General features: G+C 63.6%; 1 non-coding gene across 1 annotated transcript; it reads right to left on the bottom strand.

The window, feature by feature from the left end:
- Nucleotides 1-2,108: 2,108 nt before the first annotated feature.
- Nucleotides 2,109-2,227, bottom strand: LOC142006667 (5S ribosomal RNA). The gene has a single exon (XR_012643713.1). It is a non-coding gene; the product is annotated as a 5S ribosomal RNA (ribosomal RNA).
- Nucleotides 2,228-7,500: the final 5,273 nt, after the last annotated feature.

Below are 7,500 nucleotides of genomic sequence, written 5' to 3'. Positions count from 1 at the left end.
ACCGGGCTTAATAGTCCACAACCGGGACCCAGGGCCTTCCCCGCTCTCAACAACCTCCACCCACGGTCCCCCTCCACCGGGCTTAATAGTCCACAACCGGGTCCCAGGGCCTTCCCCGCTCTCAACAACCTCCACCCACGGTCCCCCTCCACCGGGCTTAATAGTCCACAACCGAGACCCAGGGCCTTCCCCGCTCTCAACAACCTCCACCCACGGTCCCCCTCCACCGGGCTTAATAGTCCACAACCGGGTCCCAGGGCCTTCCCCGCTCTCAACAACCTCCACCCACGGTCCCCCTCCACCGGGCTTAATAGTCCACAACCGGGACCCAGGGCCTTCCCCGCTCTCAACAACCTCCACCCACGGTCCCCCTCCACCGGGCTTAATAGTCCACAACCGGGTCCCAGGGCCTTCCCCGCTCTCAACAACCTCCACCCACGGTCCCCCTCCACCGGGCTTAATAGTCCACAACCGAGACCCAGGGCCTTCCCCGCTCTCAACAACCTCCACCCACGGTCCCCCTCCACCGGGCTTAATAGTCCACAACCGGGTCCCAGGGCCTTCCCCGCTCTCAACAACCTCCACCCACGGTCCCCCTCCACCGGGCTTAATAGTCCACAACCGGGACCCAGGGCCTTCCCCGCTCTCAACAACCTCCACCCACGGTCCCCCTCCACCGGGCTTAATAGTCCACAACCGGGACCCAGGGCCTTCCCCGCTCTCAACAACCTCCACCCACGGTCCCCCTCCACCGGGCTTAATAGTCCACAACCGGGTCCCAGGGCCTTCCCCGCTCTCAACAACCTCCACCCACGGTCCCCCTCCACCGGGCTTAATAGTCCACAACCGGGACCCAGGGCCTTCCCCGCTCTCAACAACCTCCACCCACGGTCCCCCTCCACCGGGCTTAATAGTCCACAACCGGGTCCCAGGGCCTTCCCCGCTCTCAACAACCTCCACCCACGGTCCCCCTCCACCGGGCTTAATAGTCCACAACCGAGACCCAGGGCCTTCCCCGCTCTCAACAACCTCCACCCACGGTCCCCCTCCACCGGGCTTAATAGTCCACAACCGGGTCCCAGGGCCTTCCCCGCTCTCAACAACCTCCACCCACGGTCCCCCTCCACCGGGCTTAATAGTCCACAACCGGGACCCAGGGCCTTCCCCGCTCTCAACAACCTCCACCCACGGTCCCCCTCCACCGGGCTTAATAGTCCACAACCGAGACCCAGGGCCTTCCCCGCTCTCAACAACCTCCACCCACGGTCCCCCTCCACCGGGCTTAATAGTCCACAACCGGGACCCAGGGCCTTCCCCGCTCTCAACAACCTCCCCCCACGGTCCCCCTCCACCGGGCTTAATAGTCCACAACCGAGACCCAGGGCCTTCCCCGCTCTCAACAACCTCCACCCACGGTCCCCCTCCACCGGGCTTAATAGTCCACAACCGGGACCCAGGGCCTTCCCCGCTCTCAACAACCTCCACCCACGGTCCCCCTCCACCGGGCTTAATAGTCCACAACCGAGACCCAGGGCCTTCCCCGCTCTCAACAACCTCCACCCACGGTCCCCCTCCACCGGGCTTAATAGTCCACAACCGGGACCCAGGGCCTTCCCCGCTCTCAACAACCTCCCCCCACGGTCCCCCTCCACCGGGCTTAATAGTCCACAACCGAGACCCAGGGCCTTCCCCGCTCTCAACAACCTCCACCCACGGTCCCCCAAGACGCACGTTCCAAGCCTTAACCCTCAGACCATCCACCCCCCGGGCGGGACCCCACACCCACCTGACCCCAACTCACTCCCACCAAAAACACCACCACCGCCACCGCCTCAACGGCCTGCCCCACCCAGCACTCCCACACACACACCTGCCCCACCAACGCTCCACACACGCTTTCTTCCCTCTCCCCGACCCGACCCAAGCCATCGCACCGCACCGGGTGAGGGCCTAAGCTTCCTCGCCCGCCCCCCCGCCCCCGACACGCAGGCAGGCAGAGGGAAAGGCCTCAGCGCCCCCCAGGACCGTCGCGCCGCCTTGGCCTCACGGCTTCCCTGCTCCCGCACGGCAGACACACGCCCCGCTCTACCCCCGCTGGGGCCAAAAGCTGCCTACGGCACCTGGGATTCCCAGGCGGTCACCCATCCAGGTACTAGCCAGGCCCGGGACGGTTTACCTTCCGAGATCGGACGAGATCGGGGGCATTCGGTCCGGTATGGCCGTAGGCCCCCGCCTCCCCGGGCTTTAGCGTCAGCAGCCTGGCCTCAGTCAGCCGGGCCCAAACAATTAACCCGGAGGCCGGGCCGAGGGAAAACTTCCTCCGAGCCGGCCCAAGGGGAAGGGAGGACGAGGACGCCGGGCCCGGGAGGTGACAGGACGTGCACGTCAGACCCGGGAAGCTGTGCGCCCCGAGGTTAACCCCCGGGCCGGGGCGGGGAGAGAAAAATGTTCTAAGTCCGGTAGGGACAGCAGGTCAACCCCGGTCCGAGGCGGGGAGAGAAATTTTCCAAGTCCGGCAGGGACAGCAGGTCAACCCCGGCCGCCGTAGCAGAGGTTGACCTGGTGTCCGATTCGCTCCCCGGGCACCAGGTCAACCTCGGGCGCTTTAGCGGAGGTTGACCTGGTGTCCGATTCGCTCCCCGGGCACCAGGTCAACCTCGGGCGCCTTAGCAGAGGTTGACCTGGTGTCCGATTCGCTCCCCGGGCACCAGGTAAACCGTGGCCGCTTTCAGCGGAGGTTGACCTGGTGGCCGATCCCCTCCTCGGGCTCCAAGTCCGGCAGGGACAGCAGGTGAACCCCGGCCGCTTTAGCAGAGGTTGACCTGGTGTCCGATTCGCTCCCCGGGCACCAGGTAAACCGTGGCCGCTTTCAGCGGAGGTTGACCTGGTGGCCGATCCCCTCCTCGGGCTCCAAGTCCGGCAGGGACAGCAGGTCAACCCCGGCCGCTTTAGCAGAGGTTGACCTGGTGTCCGATTCGCTCCCCGGGCACCAGGTAAACCGTGGCCGCTTTCAGCGGAGGTTGACCTGGTGGCCGATCCCCTCCTCGGGCTCCAAGTCCGGCAGGGACAACAGGTCAACCCCGGTTCCGGGCGGGGAGAGAAAAATTTTCTAAGTCCGGCAGGGACAGCAGGTCAACCCCGGCCGCCGTAGCAGAGGTTGACCTGGTGTCCGATTCGCTCCCCGGGCACCAGGTCAACCTCGGGCGCCTTAGCAGAGGTTGACCTGGTGTCCGATTCGCTCCCCGGGCACCAGGTAAACCGTGGCCGCTTTCAGCGGAGGTTGACCTGGTGGCCGATCCCCTCCTCGGGCTCCAAGTCCGGCAGGGACAGCAGGTGAACCCCGGCCGCTTTAGCAGAGGTTGACCTGGTGTCCGATTCGCTCCCCGGGCACCAGGTAAACCGTGGCCGCTTTCAGCGGAGGTTGACCTGGTGGCCGATCCCCTCCTCGGGCTCCAAGTCCGGCACGGACAGCAGGTCAACCCCGGCCGCTTTAGCAGAGGTTGACCTGGTGTCCGATTCGCTCCCCGGGCACCAGGTAAACCGTGGCCGCTTTCAGCGGAGGTTGACCTGGTGGCCGATCCCCTCCTCGGGCTCCAAGTCCGGCAGGGACAGCAGGTCAACCCCGGCCGCTTTAGCAGAGGTTGACCTGGTGTCCGATTCGCTCCCCGGGCACCAGGTAAACCGTGGCCGCTTTCAGCGGAGGTTGACCTGGTGGCCGATCCCCTCCTCGGGCTCCAAGTCCGGCAGGGACAACAGGTCAACCCCGGTTCCGGGCGGGGAGAGAAAAATTTTCTAAGTCCGGCAGGGACAGCAGGTCAACCCCGGCCGCCGTAGCAGAGGTTGACCTGGTGTCCGATTCGCTCCCCGGGCACCAGGTCAACCTCGGGCGCCTTAGCAGAGGTTGACCTGGTGTCCGATTCGCTCCCCGGGCACCAGGTAAACCGTGGCCGCTTTCAGCGGAGGTTGACCTGGTGGCCGATCCCCTCCTCGGGCTCCAAGTCCGGCAGGGACAGCAGGTGAACCCCGGCCGCTTTAGCAGAGGTTGACCTGGTGTCCGATTCGCTCCCCGGGCACCAGGTAAACCGTGGCCGCTTTCAGCGGAGGTTGACCTGGTGGCCGATCCCCTCCTCGGGCTCCAAGTCCGGCACGGACAGCAGGTCAACCCCGGCCGCTTTAGCAGAGGTTGACCTGGTGTCCGATTCGCTCCCCGGGCACCAGGTAAACCGTGGCCGCTTTCAGCGGAGGTTGACCTGGTGGCCGATCCCCTCCTCGGGCTCCAAGTCCGGCAGGGACAGCAGGTCAACCCCGGCCGCTTCAGCTGAGGTTGACCTGGTGTCCGATTCGCTCCCCGGGCACCAGGTAAACCGTGGCCGCTTTCAGCGGAGGTTGACCTGGTGGCCGATCCCCTCCTGGGGCTCCAAGTCCGGCAGGGACAACAGGTCAACCCCGGTCCCAGGCGGGAGAGAAAAATTTTCTAAGTCCGGCAGGGACAACAGGTCAACCCCGGTTCCGAGCGGGAGAGAAAAATTTTCTAAGTCCGGCAGGGACAACAGGTCAACCCCGGTCCCAGGCGGCAGAGAAAAATTTTCTAAGTCCGGCAGGGACAACAGGTCAACCCCGGTCCCAGGCGGGAGAGAAAAAATTTCTAAGTCCGGCAGGGACAACAGGTCAACCCCGGTCCCAGGCTGGAGAGAAAAATTTTCTAAGTCCGGCAGGGACAGCAGGTCAACCCCGGCCGCTTTAGCAGAGGTTGACCTGGTGTCCGATTCGCTCCCCGGGCACCAGGTCAACCTCTGGCGCTTTAGCAGAGGTTGACCTGGTGTCAGATTCGCTCCCCGGGCACCAGGTCAACCTCGGTCGCTTTAGCAGAGGTTGACCTGGTGTCCGATTCGCTCCCCGGGCACCAGGTAAACCGTGGCCGCTTTCAGCGGAGGTTGACCTGGTGGCCGATCCCCTCCTGGGGCTCCAAGTCCGGCAGGGACAGCAGGTCAACCCCGGTCCCAGGCGGGGAGAGAAAAAATTTCTAAGTCCGGCAGGGACAACAGGTCAACCCCGGTCCCAGGCTGGAGAGAAAAATTTTCCAAGTCCGGCAGGGACAGCAGGTCAACCCCGGCCGCTTCAGCTGAGGTTGACCTGGTGTCCGATTCGCTCCCCGGGCACCAGGTAAACCGTGGCCGCTTTCAGCGGAGGTTTACCTGGTGGCCGATCCCCTCCTCGGGCTCCAAGTCCGGCAGGGACAACAGGTCAACCCCGGTCCCAGGCGGGAGAGAAAAATTTTCTAAGTCCGGCAGGGACAACAGGTCAACCCCGGTTCCGAGCGGGAGAGAAAAATTTTCTAAGTCCGGCAGGGACAACAGGTCAACCCCGGTCCCAGGCGGCAGAGAAAAAATTTCTAAGTCCGGCAGGGACAACAGGTCAACCCCGGTACCGGGCGGGAGAGAAAAAATTTCTAAGTCCGGCAGGGACAACAGGTCAACCCCGGTCCCAGGCGGCAGAGAAAAAATTTCTAAGTCCGGCAGGGACAACAGGTCAACCCCGGTCCCGGGCGGGAGAGAAAAATTTTCTAAGTCCGGCAGGGACAACAGGTCAACCCCGGTCCCAGGCGGCAGAGAAAAAATTTCTAAGTCCGGCAGGGACAACAGGTCAACCCCGGTCCCAGGCGGGAGAGAAAAATTTTCTAAGTCCGGCAGGGACAACAGGTCAACCCCGGTCCCAGGCGGCAGAGAAAAAATTTCTAAGTCCGGCAGGGACAACAGGTCAACCCCGGTACCGGGCGGGAGAGAAAAAATTTCTAAGTCCGGCAGGGACAACAGGTCAACCCCGGTCCCAGGCTGGAGAGAAAAAATTTCTAAGTCCGGCAGGGACAACAGGTCAACCCCGGTCCCAGGCGGCAGAGAAAAAATTTCTAAGTCCGGCAGGGACAACAGGTCAACCCCGGTCCCAGGCGGCAGAGAAAAAATTTCTAAGTCCGGCAGGGACAACAGGTCAACCCCGGTCCCAGGCGGCAGAGAAAAAATTTCTAAGTCCGGCAGGGACAACAGGTCAACCCCGGTCCCAGGCGGGAGAGAAAAATTTTCTAAGTCCGGCAGGGACAACAGGTCAACCCCGGTCCCAGGCGGCAGAGAAAAATTTTCTAAGTCCGGCAGGGACAACAGGTCAACCCCGGTCCCAGGCGGCAGAGAAAAAATTTCTAAGTCCGGCAGGGACAACAGGTCAACCCCGGTCCCAGGCTGGAGAGAAAAAATTTCTAAGTCCGGCAGGGACAACAGGTCAACCCCGGTCCCAGGCGGGAGAGAAAAAATTTCTAAGTCCGGCAGGGACAACAGGTCAACCCCGGTCCCGGGCTGGAGAGAAAAATTTTCTAAGTCCGGCAGGGACAACAGGTCAACCCCGGTCCCGGGCTGGAGAGAAAAAATTTCTAAGTCCGGCAGGGACAACAGGTCAACCCCGGTCCCAGGCGGGAGAGAAAAAATTTCTAAGTCCGGCAGGGACAACAGGTCAACCCCGGTCCCAGGCGGCAGAGAAAAATTTTCTAAGTCCGGCAGGGACAACAGGTCAACCCCGGTCCCAGGCTGGAGAGAAAAAATTTCTAAGTCCGGCAGGGACAACAGGTCAACCCCGGTCCCAGGCGGGAGAGAAAAAATTTCTAAGTCCGGCAGGGACAACAGGTCAACCCCGGTCCCGGGCTGGAGAGAAAAATTTTCTAAGTCCGGCAGGGACAACAGGTCAACCCCGGCCGCTTTAGCGGAGGTTGACCTGGTGTCCGATTCGGTCCCCGGACACCAGGTCAACCTCTGGCGCTTTCAGCGAGGTTGACCTGGTGGCCGGCTGAGCTCTGGAAGTCCGAATGGGGTTGAATTTGACCCGTGCAGCCGACCTAGAGTTCCAGGCGGTCGGCCGCTTTTGTGAGTCGTTCCCGCCTGTTGCCGCTGGGGGACTTTTCACGTATAAGGTTACGACAGGTACCGGGAGAATAGTAAGAGAAGGCTTGTCTGGCTCCAGCCTTTAGAGACGTACACGTGAGAGAGACCGACCGTCGTGTGAAGGCCCTTCCCGGGGACTCGGACGAGGGACCCGGGCGGACGTCTGCGGGGACGTCTGCGGCGGTTCGGGGTGTCGTCTCGGGCCCGATCCTCCGGAGAGGGGGCTCTCGAGGGAGGCTCGGCGCACGTCCGCGGGGACGGCCGCCGGGAGCGAGGCCCCGCTCCTCCTTCCGATCGATGGGGCGCTCGCGGACGAGACGGAGAGGGCCCTTCGCGGGCCGGCACCCTTCCCGCGGCGGGCAGGGATCTCGCCGGTGTTCAGGCGGACCTGGGACCCTGCTCCTCCTTCTCTTCCGCACCCGTGCTTGGAGGGACGTTCCCCGGCAGGGGGGGGACCCCTTCCACCCCACGGGGGCTCGTCGGGCAACGGGCGCGGGCCCGTCCCACGGCCCCCTCGTGCGCTGCGTCCTTGACGGGGCGGGTCGGCGGTCCGAGCCGCCACCCCCCCTCCGGCTGT

Source organism: Carettochelys insculpta, unplaced genomic scaffold, assembly GCF_033958435.1.
Source record: "Carettochelys insculpta isolate YL-2023 unplaced genomic scaffold, ASM3395843v1 scaffold_0104, whole genome shotgun sequence".
Classification (NCBI taxonomy): Eukaryota; Metazoa; Chordata; order Testudines; family Carettochelyidae; genus Carettochelys; species Carettochelys insculpta.
This window is presented reverse-complemented; position numbering and strand designations above follow the sequence as displayed.